The following is a 27540-nucleotide window of genomic DNA, read 5'->3' on the forward strand; positions in this document are numbered from 1 at the left end:
GCATTAGGTATATCTCCTAATGCTGTCCCTCCCCCCTCCCCCCACCCCACAACAGTCCCTGGAATGTTTTTTTTTTTTTTTTTTTTTTTTTTTTTTTAAGATGGAGTCTTGCTCTGTTTCCCAAGCTGGAGTGCAGTGGTGCCATCTTGACTCACTGCAACCTCTGCCTCCTGGGTTCCAGTGATTCTCCTGCCTCAGCCTCCCAAGTAGCTGGGATCACAAGCGTGCACCACCACACCCGGCTAACGTTTGTATTTTTAGGAGAGACGGGGTTTCACCATGGTGGCCAGGTTGGTCTCGAACTCCTGACCTCAAGTGATCCACCCGCCTCGGCCTCCCAAAGTGCTGAGATTACAGGCGTGAGCCATGACAGCCAGCCAGTGTTCCCTCTTTTAAATATCATCTTGACAGTTTGTGAGTAAGCTCCTTTTACCAATAGGCACTGATCTCATGGAGTATGCACAAATATACAGCCTTATATGTTATGTGTTAACTTAGCTGGGCTCTGGTGCTCAGTTAGGTCAAACACTCATCTAGATATGACTGTGAAAGTATTTTGTAGACATAATTACCATCTGCAATCAGTTGACTTTAATAAGTTTACCCTAAAAAATTTGGGGGTCCTCATCTAATCAGTTGAAGGTCATATGAGCAAAAACCACGTTTCTTGAAGAGAAGGAATTCTGCCTCAAGACTGTAACACAGGAACCCTGTGTGAGTTTCCAGTCTGCCAGCCCGCCGTACAAATTTCAGACTTGCCAACCCCCACAACCATGAGCCAATTCCTTAACATGTGTGTATATAAACATTTCTTTCTCTGGAGAACCTTGACTGATATACATACTAAATCTCCATCAATATAATATTCAATAAATATTTATCGAGTGCATTTACATGCCAAACACTGTTCTAGATGCAGGTAATATAACCATAAATGAAACAGACAAAAAAATCTCTATTTTCATGGGGCTTATATTTTGGTGGTATTAAGATGACTAGCAAATTGTTAGTTAAGGTAACCATATAATTCATCACACAATCCAGAGCACTTTTAAGACAAGGGTGAAATAGGATTCTGGTAATGATTTTGCCAGGGCTGCATGTCTAACCCAGAGCCATCTTGACAAACCAGTATGGTACAGATCATCTGAGCCTTTAGTGAAACTGAAGCCCATCTCCCCCACATGACCATGAATCTGGCTAACTGCAGAAAGTCAAAGGTATATGTCATTAATCAAAGTTGAGGAACAGACTTGTAGATTCACAGTGATTTGGGTTCCAATTCTCGGTTACACATTATAAAAAGTATTAAACTTTTATTCCAGCCTGGGCAACAGTGCAATACTCCGTCTCAAAAAAAAAAAAAAGTATTAAACTCTTATGAGTCTCAATCATGCCATTTAGAAATCCATATAATATGAGAACTAATGATACGCATATGTACAGCATATGCAGAAAGAACTGGAACCTGCCAACCCTTCAGTAAAGTGCATGTAAAGTAAGTAATTAAGCTGAGCAGGGCTGGGGATTAAGTGGTGCACTGAAAACTTTGGTACATGAATATAAGTCTTTCTATACTACTTTCTTTTTTTTAACATATGTGAATGTATGTCATTGGTTTTAACATTTTTGAAGAAAAGAGAGAAATCTGAACATTCTGCCTGGGAATTAGACAGCAAAGTGCACCAGAAATGATGAAATGATGGTAAGGCTATAATTTAGAGCATGGACATACGTGACTCTCAAGCGGCCATTTATCACTGTTAAGATTGCTAAAAGTGACTTTAGGTTTACCTTTAAAGTTTCATATTCATTAAACTGAATTCTACACCAATATATACCGAAGTAGAAGCTGCCTTAAAAGCAGGTCCAACAATCCTTCTGCCCTGCTGGAAACTGTTGCCAGGAGACAAGAGTGAAGAGAACACTTCCTCTCCAGTGTGACCACAGGAGCTGCAACTGCTGCACACCCTCCACAATGCTTTTGAAGCAGGTTTGAAAACTCTCTGCCTATGGCTGAAACCTCGGAGAGATTTTAGCAGTCTACAAAGTATATAAATATCTCTAGGTATGATCTCAAGAGTGAGAAAAACTTCCCTTTGTCCCCTAATATTTTTCTCCATTGGCTTATCCTAGAGTCCAGTAATCTTTGTCCACTCTCTCGGAGTCTTCCCAAAAAAGACACAAAATTAAGGGAACTCACAGTGAAGATGATCTGTTAATTCTGTGAGAGGAAGGATGAGGTTACTCACACGTAAGGACAGCATGGGTGTGGCAACTATATCAGAAAGCAAAGTCCCAAATGCCCCAAAACTGTGTTTATGTTCTTTTGTTTGGTGGTGGAGAGAATGTGAGGGAATGAGAGGTCGAGAAGATCTAAGGAGAGGAAAGATGAGAAACCCATTGCCTTTTCTAGATAGGATAGGCCAGAGTAGGAGTTCATACTGAAATACTTTATTATCCAGTGAGGGTTAGTCAACTGAGAGCAACCACAATATAGCTTTGTTTGTTTGTTTGTTTAAACTGGAAAGAAACATTGTGTTTCCTTCTGATAATAAATGTAAGGCTCATTACAAACCTACATTCTCCTAGTACATTTTTCAGAAAACAGAGAGAGTGAAAATCTCTCAAATGACACTGCCACTGACTACATTTTGATGTACATCTTCATGGATGTTCCCTTTGCATGATCACACACACACATACACACGTGCACACACTAACACACTTATGTGGAGCTCTGTAAGTCTGAAAATAAGACAAGTTCCCGCCATCACCATAAATAATCTATCCTTCTGAAAAGGAGACTCCATCTATTCCTGTCTTCACTTCACCAGATTACCAAATGCTCTCTCAATTATCGCATTTGGAACAAGAAAGTAGTTTGACGAGACACATTAACCTGAAACAACCTCCTCCATACAGAATTGGTAATTATTTCATACTAGTTACACCTCATAACCACAAATATTAACTCTTGTAAATAAGCTTTTTAAGGATCACTTTTAGAAAGTTATACTGTGCTCACACTGATAAGATCCTCAATATATGCCTATGGGAAGAATGAAAAAAGCAGGCTTCTCAGGTTACGTAAGTGGATTTAGAGAGTGCTCTAACTCAAGCAACTTTAGGCAGTGCCGGTGCTGACATATGTGAAAAGTGTGAATAAAATTCTTTCATGATAATGATAAAAATAATATTTCTAAATTGCTATCTTTTTTGTATAGTTGATTTTCATTCACTAATAAATTAATTGCTATAAGTAGATAGTTGACTTTTGCATCTTTATCCCTAAAATTTCTTTTTTTTTTTATTATTATACTTTAGGTTTTAGGGTACATGTGCACAATGTGCAGGTTTGTTACATATGTATCCATGTGCCATGTTGATTTCCTGCACCCATTAACTCGTCATTTAGCATTAGGTATATCTCCTAATGCTGTCCCTCCCCCCTCCCCCAACCCCACAACAGTCCCCAGAGTGTGATGTTCCCCTTCCTGTGTCCATGAGTTCTCATTGCTCAATTCCCACCTATGAGTGAGAACATGCGGTGTTTGGTTTTTTGTCCTTGCGATAGTTTACTGAGAATGATGTTTTCCAGTTTCATCCATGTCCCTACAAAGGACATGAACTCATCAGTTTTTATGGCTGCATAGTATTCCATGGTGTATATGTGGCACATTTTCTTAATCCAGTCTATCGTTGGACATTTGGGTTGGTTCCAACTCTTTGCTATTGTGAATAGTGCCGCAATAAACATACGTGTGCATGTGTCTTTATAGCAGCATGATTTATAGTCGTTTGGGTATATACCCAGTAATGGGATGGCTGGGTCAAATGGTATTTCTAGTTCTAGATCCTCCTAAAATTTCATATGCATAATGTGGGCCACATACTTTTAAAAATAATATTCAGATATTTAGGATTACCTTATGTCGAGATTTCTCAACCTCAGTACTATTGACATTTTGGGTGAGACAGTTCTTTGTCATTGAGGTGGTCCTATGACTTGTAGAATGCTCAGCAGCCTACCTGACTTCTGCCCACTGGATGCCAGTAGCACCCCTCAATGTAACAGCCCCAAATTTCTTCAGATGTCGTCAATGTCCACTGGTGGCAAAACCGCCCCAGTTGATCTTTATATTTAGGGTCACCTCATATTTGGGCATACGTGGTGTCTAGCTTGTCTTTACAAAATTGGATCCTAAGGACACAATTTTATAACCTGCTCTTCCAGCTGACTGATATGTCATGGCGATCTTCTCAGCTCATTTTGTACATATTTTCAGTGTGTTCTTAACTGCTGCACTGTGCCTCATTAACAGGTTGTGTCATAGTGTTGTACCAGTTAACAATTGTTTCCAATTTCTCAGTATCATAGTCTCTATTATTTCATATATAAATTCCTTTAAATATGTTCAATTAATTCCTTATATTTTAAGACCAATAGTATCCTTAGAATTCATTTTAAATTTAGTTTAAATATACCTGAAGTCAAAGGATTAAAAAAAGCAATACGATACAATATAAGGTCAAAATAAATATATTTTAGTTTGCTTATTATTTATGGTTTCTACCCATGCCACTCTTCTATTAGAATTGAGACCAGTCAGGTGTGGTGGCTCACGCCTGTAATCCCAGCACTTTCGGATGCTGAGGTGGAAAGACTGCTTGAGCTCAGGAGTTCAAAACCAGCCTGGGCAACAGCTGACTGACACCTCCTCTTTATTAAAAAAAAATAATAATAATAAGAAAAACTAAATACAAAGAATTGAGAAGTAACCCCCCGATAAGATTTATTAAAAATTCCTTCTAAATAACTAAAAGCTTTGCTTTTTCATCAGTATTCTGAGCATCTTTTTCAAATACAAAAGACATAAAACAGGCCCTTCAGAGATCCATATGTATCAAAACTGTATAGCTTCTAGCATCTTTTCCTTTAGAAACTCTATGTGCTAATTCAAAAACAAAACCAAAAATCTAGTCAATCAATGATTTGAAGATATTTTATTACTAGCTGTCATAAACAATTTTAAGTGAAGTCTTTGGGTTTCTTGCTCTAGAGAATTCTAACTGAGTTTAAAAGATTTAAAAATCGATTATTGCATTGTTTTTGGATTCAGGAAGGATACACAAACAGTTTAATGAGACTGGGAAGAGGTCCAAAGCAGTTTCAACTGTACCTATAGAACTTCTTGAAAGCATTTTCTAAAGCAAATATGTCAAGACATGAAGATTGATTAATTCAGAATGGGAGTTTCTGTTTGTGTGCGTGTCTGTGTGTTTGTGTGTATGTCTGTGTGTTTGTGTGCGTGTCTGTGCGTGTGTCTCTGTATGTATAAGCATGTTCTTTGAAATATTTTAAGGATTTTTCATAATAATTTTTAAAAAATCAACTCATAATTTAATAGGATGTTGCAAATAATCTTCTCATAAAAAATCTTAGAAAATTTCTCTGGAATTAGTGTTACTTTTTCAATAGATAAAATCGGTAAATAAACATTATTTTGGTAAATTTTCTGTATTTGGAATCTTAGGTGATAGAATTTGTTTCCAGACGACCTGGGTCTGATCCTCAGTTCCTTACATTCACATCGAATTATTTATACGGTTATTTAATTTTTTTCTGCCTAAGCTTTCCCTTGCATAAAAGACAAATCGTTATAACATCTACTTCACAGTGCTACTGTGAGAATAGCAGAGGAAATGTTTATAAAAAGCACCTTCTAAAATATAAAACCACAGTATTCTGTTTGCCAACAGTATCTAAATATTCTTCATAGTAATTAAAACAGATTAAGAATTACAGTGTATTATTCCTCAGTGTTGAGCATGGCCCCCTTTTTATCTTAGTATTTATAAAACAATTTCAATGAATAACCATTTATACACATATAGGCAGAAACAAAAACTGCTTTCTTTGTTCAACAAGTACCTACTCACAAGCACTCTTTTTGAAGGCAGAGAGGACTTTAGGTACTTCACATAAAGTAAGTGGTTTTGTATTTCACATTATTTGAGCCTATCAAAAACCACATGCTATAGGAAAGAATGATCTTACTAAATCTATTTCAGATATAGGGAAACAGAAGTGTCGAAAGTTAAGAGACTTGTTTAAAGTAGTGATAGGATCAAGTCTAACAGTTGAGCTTCCACATTTGTGACAAACTACTTTGCTATTATTGTAGCTCCCCTTCTGGCCCACTGTGAAAAGCCATGTTCATAAACATGTTTTTAACAGTTATCAAGTTATGGATTAAGAAATGTTATATCATCCTATGAGATGCATATTGCCACTATCCCCATTTCATAAAAAGGAAAACTGAGGGATAGAGATTACGTTATTTGCATAAAATCACACAGCTGGTAAGTAACAGTGGCAGGTTTTGAACCCATGTTACCTGCCTGAGGAGCCCGAGTTCCCATGATTTGTGCCACACACATTCAACTGGCATTAGATAACAACAATCTATTTTACTATATCAGAATATGATTAATTTATCTTTCTTCATAATGATGAAAGATCATCCAATAGCATCTTCTAAATTGACATTTATCCTTCAAAATTTATTTTCAAATCTTCTGATTCATTCAAGAGAAAACAATTTTTTAATGTTTACTGTATTAGTCCATTCTCATGCTGCCAATGAAGATATACCTGAGATGGGGTAATTTATAAAGGAAAGATGTTTGATTGACTCACAGTTCCAGATGGCTGGGGAGGCCTCAGGAAACTTACAATCATGGCAGAAGGGGAAGCAAACACATCGTTCTTCACAAGGCAGCAGCAAGGAGAAATGCAGAACAAAGTGGGGGAAAATCCCCCTATAAAACCGTAAGGATTATGGGAACTACAATTCAAGATGAGATTTGGTTTGGGACACAGCCAAACCATATCATTTACTTAAAAAAAAAACATAATCTTTCAAACAAAAATAATACTCTAGTCTTTTTAATTTGTTAGAAAATATGATTTTCTAACAATTCTGTATGCATAGTTATACCAATGTAAATTTTAATAATTAGAAAATGCTATTCATCTTTTTCATAAATTTCATACTTTAATTCCACAAAAATAAAAATATACATAATTTATTATTACAATATATTAATGATTTTGGCATTCTGATCTACAGTATAGTTGTTATGTTTTAAATATATTATCACATTCGTATTGAATAAAACCCTGAGCTTTATCTGCCATGAATTCTATAAAAAAGGAAAATCACAATTGGATTAACCCATTAGTATTTAAGAATTTCCTTGGTAGTTTTTTGATTTGTAATTGTATTCCAACACTTTCAAAAGTAAACCGTAGGGATTTTTGCCTCCAGAAACTTTATCTAGCAGCCTAGTATAACTGTGTGGTCTTCCAGAAACAGTCGTGTCTCCTTTATTTTTTTAAGCGTATATACAAAGAGAGAGTATATACAAATTAACACTAATTAGCAAGTCAGAAAAGCATGTTTTTCTCCTTAGCTCTTACGAGTATTCATATATAATTTGCTCCAAAAGAAATTTTAGTAAGTTACAGTACTGCCAGAATTACTTTAATTTGATGGTTTTAATAGGGAAAAAAAGGAATTACGGAAATCCCCTTTGGAATTCAATCACAGAAAGGAAAGATTCAATTACTTGGAAGGTCTTTGGCACTCTGAGACAGATATACAGAAAATGAGAGCCACACTTGGGTCATCAGTAACTGTAATCCCATATGGCATTTCTTCCTCTGAGCTTCTGCTACAATCTATTTACATAAAATATGAGCTGTAAACCAATAATTACAAACACACATACACATATAAATGAGAGATAACTATGCTGAGTGAAATGTAAACTGACTTTTAATTATTCATTAATAGTAATTTAGAATAATAAGCGGCATGACACAATGTTCTCCTCAGGGTCCCCATACACCAGGAATTCATCTCATTTCAGATTAACAACCCAGTATAAAAAGGCCTGTTAGGCCCAAATTATATAAATTCTTCTTGAACAGAATAGGATCCAATATCAATCTATATGATTCTAAATGCTAATCTACATTCAAGGACTAAATGGCATAAGGCAGAGTGTACACTTAGAACAGTGCTAACAAGAGCAGTTACAGAAACATTCTCTCTACTGGCAACTTTTCAGCTACATATGTATTAATTTAAGAGCAAGAACTAATTCGGGATATAGAGAAACACAACCCACTCTCAGTACTTTTAAGTCAAATTGTTGATCATCAAAGATTCTACAATGAGCTTTAAGATCCTTCTCAATCTGTGGCCCTACGCAGCCACTACCAACTGAATGGAGCTGGCAGGCAAGATGGAAGTTATCTGACATTTTATGATCTGTGATCTCATCTTCCCCTAGAAATCAGGATGCTAGTGAATGGCCTCACCCTCCATCCCATTATTTAAGCTAAAAGGTGTATGTCATACTTGAACCTCTCTTTCACATGTAGTCCACATTCAATCTGACAATTGAATTGCCCTTCTAGGCATCGAATCTATCCCATTAGCACTGTCTCTGCCACAGCACATGAATGCAAGTCTGTAATTACCTCCTACCATTCTTTCCTGTCCCCTCTAACCCTTGCTCCTCACTGCAATGAGAGTATTAGTTTTGAAGAGCACATATAATCTTATGGCCACCACCATCCCAGCCCAATCCTGAAACAGCTTTACATTCCTCTTGATCTTAAACACAGGCCCTTATCCTTAACAAGACGTTCCAATAGCTGGCCTTCCAGATGTATCCCAGCGTAAGACATACTCCTTCCCTCTCCCCCTTGACACTCCAGCCATACTCCTCTGAATCCCAGGCACCCACCCTCCATGTACTTTCCTAGCATAAAGCCTTAGTCAGGAGCTTTCCTCTTCTCTCTGCTTTGTTAAACACCTACTTTCAGAACTCAGCTACACTGTCCCAGGACTCCTGCCTACACCACCTTACTTTACAGATGCCTGTCGTATCCTGTCAACTTGCCATAAGTTTAATTTTACTGACCCTTGAGGACAGGCGCTAAATCTGTGGTGTGCTTGTTCATATTATATGAACACCACCTAGTACAAGGCCCAGCAATGGTAGATGCTAAACAAATCCTGCTTAAAAGCTGAAATGAATGAATGAATGAATGAATGAAAAAATGAATAAATTGATGCAATTATCCATAGTGGATTATTATATCCTTGACAGAGCCAGTATTATAGAAGAGTTGGCTCCTAATTAAACAGACATGTTTTGTATACATGGTATTCTATTAATTTGATACTACTGCATTTGTTCAGTATTGCAGATAAATTACAAATTAACTGCAGTAATAATTACATGTGGGTATGATCAAAATCCCCAAATCTATATTAACAAAGTTCCTTAAAATCAAAGTTGAGTAAATTTATATCAACTTTCCATCAATATGTATTTTATTACATTCATTTAATAATTCCAACAATTACTAAATTTAAAAAAATACAGGAAGCTAAGCAACAAAAAGTTCTCTTAAGAGTTTTCAGGGCAAAGAATACATAATGTTCCATCTACTAAAGTAGCACCCTGGCATCCAAAAGTTGTTTTTGCCATATTTTCAATGATAATTTTTAAAAATTACACTTGGTAAATTCAAATGGCTGAAAGAAAACACCTGTAATAAATCTTTCTCATGGAAATCCACACTGAAAATGAGTGGAAGACCCTCCATATTGTAGTCAGATGTGAACACCACTGTCATGACTCATGACTGCCGCCATTTCAGTATAGTCTAGTGTCAGAATATAGTAGGGACATGAGGGTTCTGGGCACAGCACAAGCACCAAATTACTGGCAAACACTGTCACTGGAGGCTTGTTGGAGGCTTGTTTCCGCAACTCAAAATCTAAAATGGTATCTCTGCCTCAGAGGATTATAGGAAGAAGATGACGTAGGTATTTTAGAATTCTTAAAAAATATAATACTATAAAATGTCACGAGAACAATTCTGAGATTTTGGAGTCATTTATGACAAGGCATGCAAACAGACTGCCAAAATCAAACCGCTGCATGGTACAACATTCCCAAAATCCACCATAAGTTAACCAGATGCACTTAAAAATCACTGCATTGCATTGGTGCCACAGTTTTTTGTTCCTATACATTTCTTACAATATATTCTATTGGTCTTGAAGTCTGTAGTGAGCAAGCATTGTATCTATTCAACTTTCTTTCTGTAGAGTCTAGCTCTTTATGCAAAGACATACTTAATAAAATGCTTGTGAAGATTCATACAACAATGAGATAATATTTACTCAAAATAAGACAAATAATATTCTGCACTTATAGCCATAGTAACCTATCATATAAGAAACAGTGTGTTGGCCGGGCATGGTGGCTTAGGCCAGCACTTTGGGAGACTGAGGAGGGCAGATCACCTGAGGTAAGGAGTTCAAGATCAGCCTAGCCAACATGGTGAAACCCCGTCTCTACAAATATAAAAAAATGAGCCGGGCGTGATGGCAGGTGCCTGTAATCCCAGCTACTAGGGAGGCTGAGGCAGAAGAATTGCTTAAACCAGGGAGGCGGACGTTGCAGTGAGCCGAGACAGTGCCATTGCACTACAGCCTGGGCGACAGAGTGAGACTCTGTCTAAAAAAAAAAGAAAAAGAAAAAGAAAACAAAAGAAAAAAAAGAAATAGCCTGAAGATCTGAACTTAAATCATCTACACATCCCATTCTAAGCACTAACTAGGTATTTACAATGCCAATATCATATAAGCCATTTGGATCGCAAGTACAACTCAAGACAAACTATATTTTAAAGATATTTAAGAAGAATTTTTAAATGGGTACATGTATTTTAAAATGTTATGACATTTAAAACAAGTCCAGGTCTTACTGATTTTTTAGTAGTAAAAAGAAGAAATAATACATTCTATCAATACATGCTTTGGAAAGAATCAAGCTGTAAAACACTGAAAACTCTTCAATTTTCATAGGTGATAGTGGCTTTAGGGCTTTCAAAGTATAACTTTTTATGGATTAATCATTTGCAATCTTTCAGACTTTGATCATATAGTATGAATGTTAAATGTTATAATACCTTTCTTAGTTACATGAATTCAAGGGGCTGTTATTCTACAATTCTAAATACAATTCATTCCTGCCTATGCCTAATTTTACACTTTATGCCTTTTTTCTTTTAACTTAAATATATTGCTTGGCCAACTTCCAGCTTTGGATTTTTAAAGTTTATATTGGAACAAGTTTCATTCCAATTTGATTTGTGACATAAATAACATTGTAATCTACTTTTCTATATTGCCTCTGAAAAGTTATTTCCATTCCTACACAGTATACAGATTAAGAAAGTTATACATAATAAGTAATGTACCACTATAATTTGAAAATATTCATCTTGTTCACGTTCTCTAGGTCTTACTAAAAGATTTATAACGCCACTGAAACAAGAATTGATGAATTCATCACTGTCTGAGCCATTTTGATCATAATCAATAACATAATTTTACCCTTAAATAGGATTTCAATTAAAGCATATTTTTCAAAGCAGTTTTCCTTTAACATAAAATGGGCTTTTGTACCATGAGTTATTAACCCATTAGGTGCCAAAAAGAAAATTATTCTGTCTCTGAAGTTCTACATCAGAAAAAAAAAGAAATGAAACCAAACTCTGTTCTATTATACATTTCCCACAGGTACATTTCATAAAAAATTACATCATTATATTTTCATCATGGAAAATGAAAACTAACATACTTTCGTAAAATGATAGAACCATGAAAGTTTTATTAGATAAAAGTGAAAACACCCAAATGCATTGCTACTGCTTGGACAGAGTGTATTTTATCAGCAAAGAAAACATTTTCATCTAAACAAAATTAATTTGTCATATCATTATGAAACATCAAAAACAATATTAAAAGCCCTGTGAAACTTATGCAAGGCACACAAAATACACTCTATTTTATGATAATCCTCCTATTCTAGCAATTTCATCCATTATTTTCCTGTTCTCACTACTAGAATGTTCAAAGAACACAGATTTCTCTCACACACAATACAAAATAGCTTCCTTCAACTAAAATAAAAATTCAAAAGTTATTTTAAATGTATAATATAATCATTTTATTATAAAGAAGTCATCTTCATTTTTTAAGCTTCAAAGCATATCCTCTACTTTACTACTTTCTCAGAAATTTTACCCCTTGTTTCAATCACAATTAGCTGGTTCTTGCTAAATGATTCAGTCCAGCTCCTTATGAAAGCATGCAAGAGGCTCACTTGTCACCTTTACTTATGCAGTGTTCTCTAGTTCTGCCCACTAAATCTCTGTTTCACCATTACACCGTGTCTTTGTATGCAATTTCCTCTGCATCTTCTCCCCTTTCCATGTAGAAAATATGAACTGATCCTTCAAAATAAAAAACACACACTATTTTCTCATAGAGTCTTCTATGACCCCCTTGGATAACTGCTTCCTTCCCTATGATTCTGTAGCTATTTATGCAGACCTCTGAGACAGTGTTCAATTTGCATTCTAATTATTTATCTACTTGTTTGTCCTTTCTACAAGAGTAAGAGGCTCCTGGAGGTAGAACTCATTGGTCCTTGTATCACTAGTACCTCTCAAGATTCAGTACCTAAGACATTCAACAAAGTTAAGAGATGGGATGAGTGATTGCTGTCCACATGCTCTGTTCATTGATCTTAAAACCGTCAGCCCCAAAGTAGGGACTTGCCAATTATTTAGAAATGCCTATCTAATCTTTCTACTGTATTCAACTTGTGTAGGAGAGCTCATGTTCCTGGGCTGGGTTCTCAAGACGTTTGATTTTCAAATTAAAGAGATGAAATTTATGACTAAGAATTCTGGGTGCTGAGCAACAACATTCAACTAAGAAAGAACAAGGGAAGGCCGGGTACGGTGCCTCACGTCTGTAATCCCAGCACTTTGGGAGGCCGAGGCGGGCGGATCACCTGAGGTCGGGAGTTTGAGACCAGCCTGACCAACATGGAGAAACCCTGTCTCTACTAAAAATACAAAATTAGCCGGGCGTGGTGGTGCATGCCTGTAGTCCCAGCTATTCAGGAGGCTGAGGCAGGAGAATCGCTTGAACTAGGGAGGCAAAGGTTGTAGTGAGCCGAGATCGTGCCATTGCACTCCAGCCTGGGCAAAAAGAATGAAGCTCTGTCTAAAAAAAAAAAAAACAAACAAAAAAAAGAAAGAACAAGGGGTCAGGGAGCAATTGGCCACCACTGACTTCAGTATCTGAAGTTGAGTTGGGAACTTAAAGAACAAGTTTCTAATGTAATTTCTGTAAAAATTCTAATGCCTAAAATGCAGCAGGAAGATACAGAGATTAAAATCAGGTTAAAGCAAAACTATAAAGACAAGTAGTAATGAGGATATACAAGATGCAAAGACATACAGTTCCCACAGACAATGAGGTTAGTAGGGGTTGGTTTGGGAGACCGGGTGGTGGGGTGGGGAACCCTGAGCACAGTGGTTTCTTTACTAGAAGCAACCAAACGGATTCGAAACTCTGCTCTCTAACACTTGAAGGTTCCTGTGTCCTTGAAATCTTTATTCACCAAACTTAGTTTGTTGCTTTGTTAAACATGACAGGGTTATGGCTGATGTAATAATCTATGCATATCTATGTATTTAATATATTCTTTAGTCCCTCACACTTTTCTTGAAGCAGAAAAAAAGGCACAGAGAAACAGTTAAATTTAAGGCAGAAATAATTTTTTCTTTTAAAATTAAATTGTTTATTAAAATATATAGAAGGGATACAAGTGCAGGTTTCTTATATGCGTATACTGTGTGGTGCTGAAGTCTGGGCTTTTGGTGTATTCATCACTTGAACAGTGACCATTGTACCCAGCAGGTTTTTCAACCCTCATCCCCTCCCACCTTTTGTATTCCCTAATATCTATTATTCCACTATGTCCATGTGTACACATTTAGCCCCCATCTGTAAGAACATGCAAGCTTATATATATCTGCAATAAATATATGAATGAAGGTATCTTTTTTTTTAATAACTTATTTCCCTTTGGATACATAGCCAGTAGTGGGATTGCTGGATCGAATGATAGTTCTATTTTTAGTTCTTAGAGAAATCTAAATACTGTTTTCCAAACAGGACAATCTAAAACCTGAAACGGGGCAACCTGTTTGGAAAACAGTATGGAGATTTTTTTATCGAGGTTACTTTTTTTTTCTTGTTAAGTTGTTTGAGTTCCTTTTAGATTCTGGATATTAGCCCTTTGTTGGATGCATAGTTTGCAAATTTTTTTTCCATTCTGTAAGTTGTCTGTTTACACTGTTGATTCTTTTGCTGAGAAGAAGCTTTTTAGTTTAATTAAGTTCCATTTATCTATTTTTGTTTATGTTGCATTTCATTTTGAAGACACAGTCATAAATTATTTGCCTAAACCCACGTCCAGAAGAGTTTTTCCCAGTTTTTCTTATAGGATTTTAATAGTTTCAGGTCTTACATTTAAATCTTCAATCAACCGTGAGTTAATTTTTGCATATGGTGAAAGGTGTGAGTCCAGTTTTCATTCTTCTGCATATAGCTATCCAATTTTCCCAGCACCATTTATTGAATAGGGTGTCCTTTCTCCAATGTATATCTTTGTCAACTAGGTTAAAGATCCGTTGCTTACAGGTATGTGGCTTTATTTCTGGTTTCTCTATCCTGTTCCATTAATCTATGTGTCTATTTCTATACCAGTATGATCCTGTTTTGGTTACTACAGCCTTGTGGTATAATTGGAAGTCAGGTAATGTGATATGAGGCAGGAATGATTCTGTTGCACACTGTAGAGATTTTCTGTTCCAAAGGCTTGGGTTGGGGGAAAAGGAGGCAGAAGAGCGACTGAAGCTGAAGGGAAAGGTGTGAAGGAACCAAGAGCCTTGACAAGATGAAGGCAGAGGGAAGCATCTTGCACTGGGAGAACAAGGGAGCAGAGTAGAACCCGGCACCCAGCTCCTCCCAAATATGCCTCCACCCCACAAATCATCAACCCATTGCCTATGCACAACCTATCAGCCCAAGGTCCTACATTCCTTATCAGTTAATTCTTAGTAGAAAGCCTTTTATATATCAGGGATTGCTAAAAAACATTTCACATAGATTAATTCTTCCAATGCTCACAATAACCCTGTGAGGTAGGCACCATTACTATCTCATTTCCCAGAAGAGAAAAGTGTGGCAGGGAAGAGTTAATATCAAGGCCATAGAGACTGACACTCTTCTAAGCAAGGAGGTGATAACCTGACCACTGTATGTGGGGATGAGCACATAAGGGGGAGATTTTGTGCTACCCAGGAAGAAACTGAACAGGGAAAAAAAAAAAGGAAATTTGCCTATGAGTTGAGTCAGTTGCAGACATCACTGTAAAGTTTAGTAAAAGCCATCTTGAAACTGCTGCATATCCAGAGGAAATAATCAAAAAATGAAGAGCATTTTAAATACTGTTTAAAAATTTTTTTTAACACAGGTGTTAAAAATTACTATGATTAGATTAGAACTTGCACTGGTTCCTTGTAGACAGAAAATAAGTGTGTACTCCCAGGAAAAAAGAAGGTAAGAGGAGTAAAGCAACAAGTTAGATTGGGGATTAAGTGGGCTTCAGTTTCCTCACTTATAAAAAAGAGAAGATAGAACTGAAACAAAACCAAAAACAACCTCTATCTGAAACCTACCCCCAACTCCCAAGTTACATGAAACTAAAAAGAAAAGCCCAGACTTTGGATGGGGAGAATGTAGCTGAATTCAGTTATTTGCTATACTGGTGAGGCCCCACAATACTTTTTTTTTCATTTTATTTTTTGAATTTTTGAATATTTTATTTTTATTTCCTCTAAAAAAGGCGGGGGGAACGTGTGCAGAATGTGCAGGTATACATGTTCTGGTACATAGGTATATGTGTGCCATGGTGGTTTGCTGCACCTATTGACCTGTCTTCGAAGTTCCTTCCCCTCGCCCTCCACCCTGCAACAGGCCCTGGTGTGTGTTGTTATCCTCCCTGTATCCATGTGTTCTCAATGTTCAACTCCCACTTATGAGTGAGAACATGCAGTGTTTGGTTTTCTGTTCCTGTGTTAGTTTGCTGAGGATGATGGCTTCCAGCTTCATCCATGTCCCTGCAAAGGACATGATTTCATTCTTTTTTATGGCTGCACAGTATTCCATGGTGTATATGTACCACATTTTCTTTATCCAGTCTATCATTGATAGGTATTTGGGTTAGTTCCATGTCTTTGCTATTGTGAATAGTGCCGCAATAAACATATGTGTGCATGTGTCTTTATAACAGAATGATTTATATTCCTTTGGGTATATACCCAGTAATGGGATTGCTGGGTTAAATAGTATTTATGGTTCTAGGTCCTTGAGGAATCACCATACTGTCTTCCACAACGGTCGAACTAATTTACATTCCCACCACCAGTGTAAAAGCGTTCCTATTTCTCCATGGCCTGGCCAGCATCTATTGTTTCCTGACTTTTTAATAATTGCCATTCTGACTGGCGTGGCATGGTATCTCATTGTGGTTTTGATTTGCATTTCTCTGGTGATCAGTGATGTTGAGGTTTTTTTCATATGTTTGTTGGCTGTGAAAACTTTTGAGAATTATCTGTTCATATCCTTTGCCCACTTTCTGATGCTGTTTTTTTTTTTCTTGTAAATATGTTTAAGTTCCTTGTAAATTCTGTATATTAGACTTTGTCAGATGGGTATATTACAAAAATTTTCTCCCATTCTCTAGGTTGCCTGTTCACTCTGATGATAGTTTCTTTTGCTGTACAGAAGCTCTTTAGTTTAATTAGATCCCATTTGTCAATCTTGGCTTTTGTTGCAATTGCTAAAACCACATGATTATCTCAATAGATGCAGAAAAGGCCTTGGATAAAATTCAACATCCCCTCATGTTAAAAACTCTCAATAAACTAGGTATTGATGGAACATATCTTAAAATAATAAGAGCTATTTATGACAAACCCACCGCCAGCATCATATTGAATAGGCAAAAGCTGGAACATTCCCTTTGAAAACCAGTACAAGACAAGGATGCCCTCTCTTACCACTCCTATTCAACATAGTATTGGAAGTTCTGGCCAGGGCAATCAGGCAAGAGAAAGAAATAGAGCATATTCAAATGGGAAAAGAGGAAGTCAAGTTGTCTCTGTTTGCAGACGACATGATTTTATATTTAGAAAACCCCATCGTCTCAGCCCAAAAACTTCTTGAACTGATAAGCAACTTCAGCAAAGTCTCAGGATACAAAATCAATGTACAAAAATCACAAGAATTCCTTTATACTGACAACAGGCAAGCAGAGAGACAAATCATGAATGAACTCCCATTCACAATTGCTACAAAGAGAATAAAATACCTAGGAACACAGCTAACAAGGGATGTGAAGGACCTCTTCAAGGAGAACTACAAATCACTGCTCAAAGAAATAAGATAGGACACAAACAAATGGAAAAACATTCCACCCTCATGGATAGGAAGAATCAATATTGTGAAAATGGCCATACTTCCCAAAGTAATTTATGGATTCAATGCTGTTCCCATAAAACTGCCATTGACATTCTTCACAGAATTAGAAAAAAACTATTTTAAATTATGGAATCAAAGAAGACCCTGTATAGCCTAGACAATCCTAAGCAAAAGGAACAAAGTTGGAGACATCATGCTACCTGACTTCAAAGTATAGTACAAGGTTACACTAACCAAAACAGCATGGTACTGGTACAAAAACAGACATATAGACCAATGGAGCAGAACAGAGACCTCAGAAATAACACCACACATCTATAACCATCTGATTTTCGACAAACCTGACAAAAACAAGCAATGGGAAAAGGATCTCCTATTCAGTAAATGGTGCTGGAAAACTGGCTTGACATATGCAGAAAACTGAAACTGGATCCCTTCCTTACACATTTTAAAAATTAACTCAAGATGGATTAAAGACTTACTTAAGTTTAAAACCTCAAACCATAAAAACACTAGAAGAAAATCTAGGCAATACCATTCAAGACATAGGCATGGGGAAAGACTTTTAATTATTCTCGGTTTATTCCCAATCCAGTTTTAAGATGTCTATAAGAAAAGAGGAGGGAGTAGTTTTTGTTTCTATCATGTGAGATGTACTGTGGTTAGAATGCGGTATGCTTTAAAAGTCTGAGGGTCATTATAATGGCATATAAATAACAATGACACTAGTGAATAAATATCCTGGATTTTCCACTGATCTGGGGAAAACAAATCTGCAAAGAAGCTATAATTCCTTGGAAAACAGATGTGAACTAAAATATCATTTTTAAAAAATGGCATTGGTATATACAAATGCTCTGCAATTACTTTTAAGAAACAAGTTACAGGACTCAAATTTCCTATTTCCACAGAGCACTAAGATATTAGTCCTAGGAGAGCAAAATGTCCTGGAAGCCAAGAAAAGCAGAGAAAATAAGAACATAAATTCAGGAGGTAAATTAAGGTTGTTCACATGGAGTAACATTTTATAATGCTTTTATGTCAAAAATAAATTAGAGATTAATCATTTTACCACAAAAAATGTTGTACAAACTCCCATTTTTAAATTATGTCAAGGTTTAAAAATAGAACACTCATTTTTAGGCTATGTTGGTAATTACATTAAAGCACTACAGTACTTCAGGAAAATAATTAATACCATGAGGGTTCTTGGTACTATGAGCTACCTTGGTATCTATAACCTGCATATTAAAATTTAACAAGTAAGCACTTATAACAATCAGAGTTTCAGGACAAGCAAATTGACTAATTCTTGTTTCCATTATAAACAAACATTGAATTTACAAGGTGGAATACAGACGACATATTCAAATGAGTTTACAAAGTACTTAGGATTATGAATATAAACCTACATTAATAAGAATAGTGAACACATCAGGTTACTGCTAAACTCTATTTAATTACTTACAAATTAATCAAGTACAATAAAGAAAATTATCATTTGAAAGACACTCTTGATAATACTACTAAGAACTGTCAAGCTTCAATTATCCACGCTAATTTCAGAAAGCTGGCTAATCCTAAACAGTGGATAATTTAACCATTCTTTCTATTGGCACAGATTATATTTCTGTGCGTGACAAATTTACCTTAGCAATTTGTTTTTCTTAGTTTAATATTAAAAACAAGTCTTGCTTCCTTGCTAGATCAGAATGCGAAGCCAGCCAGAAGTTTTTTACAATTTTAAATGGGTTATTTACCAAGTATATAATCCATATGTACAGTATATAAAATCTAAATGCTGTTTAAAATCTTTTAGTTAAGCTTTCAACCACATTTAATAAATGTATGTTAAGGTATGTAGATTACAACAAAAATGATAAAAAGATTGCAATTTTTTTTCTATCACTTTGAAAGTCTGTCAAAATTTAAGTCATATAAAGTACCTTGTGAGTTATTATTTCATTTTACAGATAAAACTATAGAACCTTCAAGAAGTTTCATGTGGAGTGACTCCATTATGGTAAGTATATTGGTGTCCTATATATATATTTAAAATATCTATCTCAAACATAGATCTTTTGAGTTCCCTCTTTCTCACTTTTCTAACAGAAAAATATAGCATACACAGGGCATAGTAAAGAACATAGATACTGGAGCTTGAATATCTGGATTGGAATCTCGATTCACCACTTAGAGCTGAGTAAAAATAGGCAAATTATTTAACTGCTTAGAGCCTCAGTTTCTTCATCTATAAGATGGAGTTAATATTAGTACTTATCTCTTAAGGTTGTTGTGAAGACTAAATTAAATGATACATGCAAAGCAGCTGGAACAGAACCTGGCACGTAGTAAATACTCAATGAATGTTAGGATTTACATAGCATTAATAAGCAAAATTACTTATTTTCAAATAGATAACTCCTGGACAAGACAGGAAAAAAATCCATTTTTCTTTAAGAGGAGTGTTATATATTTCTGAATTTAGCTTATAAATTGAGAATTATTGATTAAAACAATAACAAAAATATTCTTTGAACCATTAGAGTAATAATTTTCCCCTGGTGTCAAAGTAAAAGTAAGGAAGCAGATATATCTTCAGTAAACTCATCAGAGTATTTCATCAAAATTTTCATAGTTATATTTAGAAAATGAAAATCTCATAATTGTAAGATTAAAATATGAAACTTTATTATAAAAAGGGCACAGATTTTAAAAGATAAGCAGAGAGATTTAGATGAGAAAAGTGCAGTATCACATCTAGTAATAGTCCAACATCTACTTTACCTTGTCCTTGTTACTCTCCCAGTGGAATAAACAGAACCATGTCACCTCAAGATTTAATGCTGGCCAAGTGCCAAAGGCAAGCAATGGCAAGAAAGGCTGTGGACAGAGGACCTGGGCTATGGCTAGAAGAGAATGCCAGAGAAGGGGAAAAACTGACAGGGTAAGAGATAAGACGATGAGGACAGAGGTGCTGGGCCAGCAGTGGGAGGAGAGGCGAGGCAGCACCATAAGTGGCTGTGTATGGGGGTGCAGCAGAACCATCCACGGTCAGACCAACACAGTGACAGCCACTCAAGAAGTTCCTAGAGAACTCAAGGGTTGACACAAAAGGATGTGATGAAAAGCACTCACTCAGGCTCCCACTGTAGCATCCTGTGGCCTCGATGAGTGGGCGTGGCACCTGGTCATGAGTAGTATCTAATAGGTAGGCCCAGGGACACAAAGTAGGAACAGGAAAGACAGAACTTTCAGCTGTACTTCTTTCCTATATTCAATGGCACCTGCTTTCTAGGCATTTACTTCAATCTGAGAGTGGATGATAATGGTGATGGTGGTGGCCCTGGTGGTGGTGATAACGATGTATCTTGACTTATAATGATGGTTTCCTTCCCATTTTTAGATAGACACAATGATTCCCATTTGAGAATCTGAAGTACCAAGGCCTAGAGAGGTTAAACAATTTGCCTAAATGGCACAGTAAGTAACAGGAAAGACTGAGTTTTGAAATCAGTCTCTAAACCTCTAAAATCCACAATTTTTTAAAAAATTATACCATCTACTATTTCCCAGTATACCTCACCACAGGAAAAGGCACCATATCATTGACCTAAAAGCCTGAAACTTCTCCTTGTGAAACTAAAAAGCATGTGGACATCTTTTTTGTTTTTTTTAAAGGAAACATGTTGTTATGCTCTCCACATCTGAATAGATTAATAGTAACAAATTAGAAGTAAAATGATTATACAGACACAATATAGTTGAAGACATTAAGTCTTGTGTCTTCTTGAGTCATGATTGCCCCCATTAAAAACCACTATGTTTTAAAGAGGACTGTTTATTTAGAGATCTGGATGGTAAGCTAAACTTTAGAATTAAGGAATTCAGATTTAACCCTTTATTACTTGAATAAATTTATATATATATTTTTAAAAGCCCTTCCTAATTCAAGAACGTTACCCCATTTGCAATCTCTTTCCCAGTCTATGCCATGAGAAGCCTCATACGCAGTTTCCACTTTTATGTCTACCAGTGACTTTCTCGATGCCAATAATTCATACTTCCCCAAAACAGATACTTGAGAACATGAGTCATCCTAGACTATTAAATTAGGAGTGCACTATTGATTTAAGAATAACTGACATGAGCTAATTTGCAGCTATTCCTTTGGTATTTGTCCCTCAGTTGGCACTACAAAGTTAGAATCCTAAATGTTCCAAGGACTGGAATTCCATAATCTCTCACAAATTTCCAATCTTGTAAGAGATTATAGGATTGAGGGATGGCATATTTGGCATCAATATACTTCAAATGTCTCAAATATTTTCCAAATTGAAAAAGTGTCCACTTAAATATTACATCTGGACAATAAATTAATAAGTCACCAAGGAAAACAAATATATAACTTTAGAAGCACATTTGCAATTTTTAAGTTAAAGGAAACTGACAGAAACCAAATTTCCTTCCTTTGTGCTGCTAAACATTTGACAAATCTAAAAGTATCCTTGGTAAAGTGGCTAATAAACTAACAGAATTAAATATCCCTTTTGAGTTCAACTGATTACATGTATGCAAGTACACACTCGGAACTCTATTTATCAATTTCAAACTGCTGTGAAAAGTGCTGAATTCCATTCTTTCAGGGAGATAGAAAACATTTATAACAGCAACAACCCTGCAGTCACATCTTTTTGTAACTAGCTCTAAGAACGAAAAAAATCTTTATGACAATAATAAGAAAATGAATTTTCATTTTAAAAAGCAGTCCCTGTGCCATCACTAGCTGTCCTGCCACCCGGCTCCTCTGAAGGCATTCAGACCCTTCACTGGAATGTCTCAAAAATCAATAGCAATTTATTCTCTCTTTGGACCCCAAGCAACAAAAGTAAATAATACTGTCACCTCCAGTCTGCCTGGAGAACATGGTCACAAAACAGCCTTGCCACTAAAATACAACCTTACACAGCTCTTTATCTATGCTGGCGCTACTGATTGTATTGGCTTTCATAGGGGACAAATACTTCAGCAAAGCCACACAAAGAGGTCAAGCTCTTGTACCTTGCCAGAAAGAATGCTGGGACCTGAATCAAAAAGAAGACTGACACCACTTAAGCTTCCTGCTTCAACAATGTGGGTTTTATGGATGAAAAACAAGGATATTTATTTTCCAAGATTATTAAAACTAAGGGGAAAAATGTAAGATTAAATATACCATATTTACAACTTTTTCCTATAGAATTTAAGAAAATCACCAGATCACTGAATCAATTGGTTGAACCATATTTTGCAGCTAAAATCTATAGGTAGGCAATTTTTATACTATCTGATAAAAGTATTAATCCATAAGCAAACTATGACTTAAGAATTAAAGTTCTATTTTGATAATGTTTAACCAAGTAGGTGATATCAACACCATTTGATTGTTGAAGACATTATATACGCTCTGGAATATATAAAATGGCATTTTGAAGAAATAGAAGGAATACTAGGAGTAACCAAGTATAATCTTATCTATTTACAAAAAAAAGGAACTCAAGCTCTATATGTAACACCAGAAAACCAGTTAATGGAAGAAGCAGGACTACAATCCAGTCTGACATTCTTTTCACTATACTGCTTATTGATGAAAAATTACTTATAGGCATACTAAACAAGAGTCAGGCCAGGCGTGGTGGCTCACACCTGTAATCCCAGCACTTTGGGAGGCTGAGGTGGGTGGATCACAAGGTCAGGAGATCGAGACCATCCTGGCCAACATGGTGAAACCTCGTCTCTACTGAAAATACAAAAATTAGCTGGGTGTGGTGGCGTGCCCCTGTAGTCCCAGCTACTCATGAGGCTGAGGCAGAAGAATGGCTTGAACTCGGAAGGTGGAGGTTGCAGTGAGCCGAGATTGCGCCACTGCACTCCAGGCTGGCAACAGAGCGAGACTGTCTCAAAAAAAAAAAAAAAAAAAAAGTCAAAGTCATTTTGATGAGAATAAGCCATCATCCCTCAGGGCTACAAATTACTCTTTAAGAGAAAAAGCAAGTACTTTGAAACATTTGTGCAGTAATCAAAAATTCTGAAATCATAGAAGAATTTACCAATCATACTAGAAGTATTTATTGAATATCTGCTGTGTACTTCTCACTAGTAGGTAATACAAAAAACATACATACACGTTTAGGAAATATTAAAATATTGAATATAAAATTATTAAATAACAAAATATTAAAAATAAAAATATTAAAATATTAAAAATAGATGTCAAATTGTATGGTCAAAGAATAAATGGAAATCAGGCACGTGCTGAGAGGAGAGGAGAGAGGGGAGGCAGGTTGATGAGAGACAGGGAGGAAGACAGGTGATGGAGGCAGAAGCCAGGGCTGCAGACCGTGAGTGCTGGGAGGTGCTGGAGGGAGGATGGGCCTGGCAGAGCAGTGGTGCCCATGAAGTAAAGTGAAGACATAGAGTGGGGCCAGACACTGGAAGCCCCAGAATTCAAGCAGAAGGACTTGAACTTAATGTGGTAGAGACTCCAAATAATATAGAATTAAGCATTTTATCTTGGCAACATCACTCCTATTGTTTTTTGGCTCACTCCTAGCTCAAAAAAACAAAAAAAAATACATTAAAGATGTTGTCCTATTGGTCAGAAAAATATGACTTAAAAATATAACAATTTTTTGAACCAAAAAGGTGTTTCCTGGAAATTTCATTTAAATAACAAAAAACATACCATTGTGAAAATACTTCACTCAAAACTTCCAGTTTTCTGATAAAATTAGTATCACTAAGCTAAGGGAGAAAACAAATCTCTGAATCCCTCATTTTTATTCTGTAACATTAACCACTTTGGCAAAAAAAAAAATAAATGAACACTAGGATTGGGAATTTTGAAAAATCACGTTTAACTTTTGTACTTTAAAGAAGATACAATGAAGTTGATATACTCTATCTTCCATAAAACTATGAGGCATCTAAGGTTAATCATTAAAACTGATTAAAGATTTAAAGATTATATTTAAAAATAAATACTCATTTACGTTTTTTCAAATTTTATAAAGTTTGTAAATTCTGTAGTAAACCAAAATTCTTTTCTCTTTATTTTATGCATTCATTATAGAAAGTTTTGGGGGAAAAGTGTGTGTGTGTGTGTGTGTGTGTGTGTGTGTGTATGCATGTGTATAGATATATAGACACACACAAATAATCATGTGATAACTTATCTGCCAGAGGTCTACTCTAATATTTGTTACAAGCCTCTTTCTGATTTTAAAACAATCTACAGCAGAGATATAAATATTTTACTTATCACTGTCAATACATATCAAATGTCTTGAAATGACTATGTCAAGGTAACACAGTGACTGCACTTATAAGAATATATCTTACAGAAAAGATTGTGGATGTGGACAGCGGTCTAGCAACAGGAATGTTCAATGAAATATTGTTGGAAAGATGAAAATGGGAAACAAGTTTAATAGCCGAGAGCAAAGCATTCAATATGTAAGTTATAAACATATTCATACTTCGTCATTTTTATACATATTAAATATAGTCACTGCCCATTCATTTATTTCTCCTATTTTCCTAATTTTGAAGAAGAGTTCCCAGAATATTTGCAAATTAATCTGTAAACACTGAATGATAATGCCTGCCCTGAAGCTCACATGAGGTGCTTCGAGGCAGAAACGGTGTGTACCTGGTGCCCAGAACAGTGCCCAGAACAGCATCTGGCACAGAGGACACAGTCAACAAGTACTTAACAGAGTGAAAAGAAAAAGTTAACTAGAGATTTGTAACTTAAACTCACTCACTTTTAAAAAAATCGGAAGCGGCTTACAACAAAGTATGATAAAATGTAGATTTTTTTCTTTTTTAAAACAGGGTCTGGCTTGCAATGGCAGGATCTTGGCTTACTGCAACCTCCACTTCCTGGGCTCACGCCATGCTCCCACTTCAGCCTCCCAAGTAGTTGGAACTACAGGCGCACACCACCATGCCTGGCTAATTTTTGTATTTTTTGTAGAGACAGAGTTTCACCATGTTGCCCAGGCTGATCTCCAACTCCTGAGTTCAAGCGATCCACCCACCTCGGCCTCCTAAAGTGCTGGGATTACAGGCGTGAGCCAACACGCCCAGCCTAGATTTTTTTTTAATGTAAATCAAAGTAAGAGAAAAAACCAACACATCCAAACTGTACAGAGGAAGATGGAAAATAACAGAATCAGGAATCTGAGCTCATGCCAACACTCAATCATACATTCAAACTTCCTGTCAAGCAAGGCTACAGCAGGACTGCAAGTGTGGTGGAAGGAGGCAGTGTTTAAAATATAAAACTTCAGATCAAGCCAACAGGAGTCAAAGCCTGATTTCACCAGTTGTTAGCACTATAGGACTCTGGAGAAATCAGTAACCTTTTTTGGGGCCTCCTTTTCCTCCCATGCAGAATGGAGCTCTTATGAGAGCATCACCATAGGGTTCTGAGATTGACACCAGCCAATCCATGCACAGGGCTAGTTGCATGGTGTCAGAACACATTAAGAGCTCAATGTATGCCAAATCTGTTATATTCATCATTACAGCTTTGACTGTATGCAAAAGATACCATTCAGTTCTTCCAAGCTGCATTTATTTCATAGATTCAATATTTATTGAGACTAAATATTTATTTTAAAACTTGGTTGGATGAAGCCCCACCAATGTCTTCAAAAGCCTAATATGGAAATGGAAGAACAGAAATACCAAGATATAACAGTGACTCAGGTGACATGCACAGAATAGAGATGTACTCAATGTTCCCTGAAGTAAGAGGAGGAAATGATGGATTACTCAGGGGTATGGCTGTGGGGCAATATCACATTAAAAGTGATGTAGGAACTAGGACATGAAAGAGGGGTCAGAATGCACCAAAGTAGGGAATAATGGTATTGGAAAGTCATTCCAGGCAGATTGGACAACACAACTAAGGAAACTGAGGCATGGGAGGACACGAGAAGCTGATGGTGGTTGAACACTGTGTGATAGGATGTTAGTGGAACTGTGACAGAAAACAAAATGGCAACATTCTGTTGGGGTCAATTTTTGAAGGCCCTGTTGTACAATTTGGACTTCAACAAGTAAGCAAAGGAGAGCCAGTTTGGGCTGATAATGACATCAGTGTTTTAGATACTAGGATTATCATGGAAGACAGATTGGATTTAGAGAGTGGGAAGAAAGAATAGAGGCTAAAACATCAATACTCTAGGCAACAACTAATGCTAGGTAATAAATAATACAGACCAGAAACAAGACAAGACAGTGGAGTTGGAAAGAAGGAAAACAGATGCCAGCAATATTGCTGAGGAACAGTCAGAAGAATTAGCACACAGGAAAGTCAAAAACGATTTCATGGTTTTGACCTTATATGGCTAGGGCAGTGACAAAATTAATTAAGGATGTTAACATAGAGGAAGCACAATTTGGGGCGGCAGAGAAAGAAGACTTTATTTTATTTATTTATTTATTTATTTATGAAACGGAGTCTGGCTCTGTTGCCAGGCTGGAGTGCAGTGGCGTGATCTTGGCTCACTGCAACCTCTGCCTCCCGGGTTCAAGCGATTCTCCTGCCTCAGCCTCCGGAGTAGCTGGGATTAGAGGCACGCACCACCACATACCTGGCTAATTTTTGTATTTTTAGTAGAGATAGGATTTCACAACGTTGGCCAGAATGGTCTTGATCTCTTGACCTCGTGATCCGCCCACCTCGGCCTCCCAAAGTGCTGGGATTACAGGCATGAGCCACCACACCTAGCCCATTTTTAAACAGATTGAATTTGAGGTAGCTCTGGAAAACAAGGAGGTGATGATATTCAACAGACAGATGGAACTAAGACACAGAAGCTCGGAATGTGGATTGAGAAGTCATCTGCATAATAGATGACCGGCAAATTTACAACACCAGGTGAAATTTCAAGGGGACAGCATTTGAAGTCAGAAGGAAACCAAAGTAATGGCACTTATTCTATCACTAAAAAGTATGATATCTAAAATAACCAGTATGCAGGAC

General features: G+C 36.4%; 1 protein-coding gene across 1 annotated transcript in view; it reads right to left on the reverse strand.

The window, feature by feature from the left end:
- The window catches only part of PRKN (parkin RBR E3 ubiquitin protein ligase), a 1393859-nt gene that overhangs the window by 1314398 nt on the left and 51921 nt on the right, over positions 1-27540 (reverse strand). The gene's annotated exons all lie outside the window — the stretch shown is intronic.

The sequence above is a fragment of the Nomascus leucogenys genome, chromosome 3, assembly GCF_006542625.1.
Source record: "Nomascus leucogenys isolate Asia chromosome 3, Asia_NLE_v1, whole genome shotgun sequence".
In the NCBI taxonomy this organism is placed as follows: Eukaryota; Metazoa; Chordata; class Mammalia; order Primates; family Hylobatidae; genus Nomascus; species Nomascus leucogenys.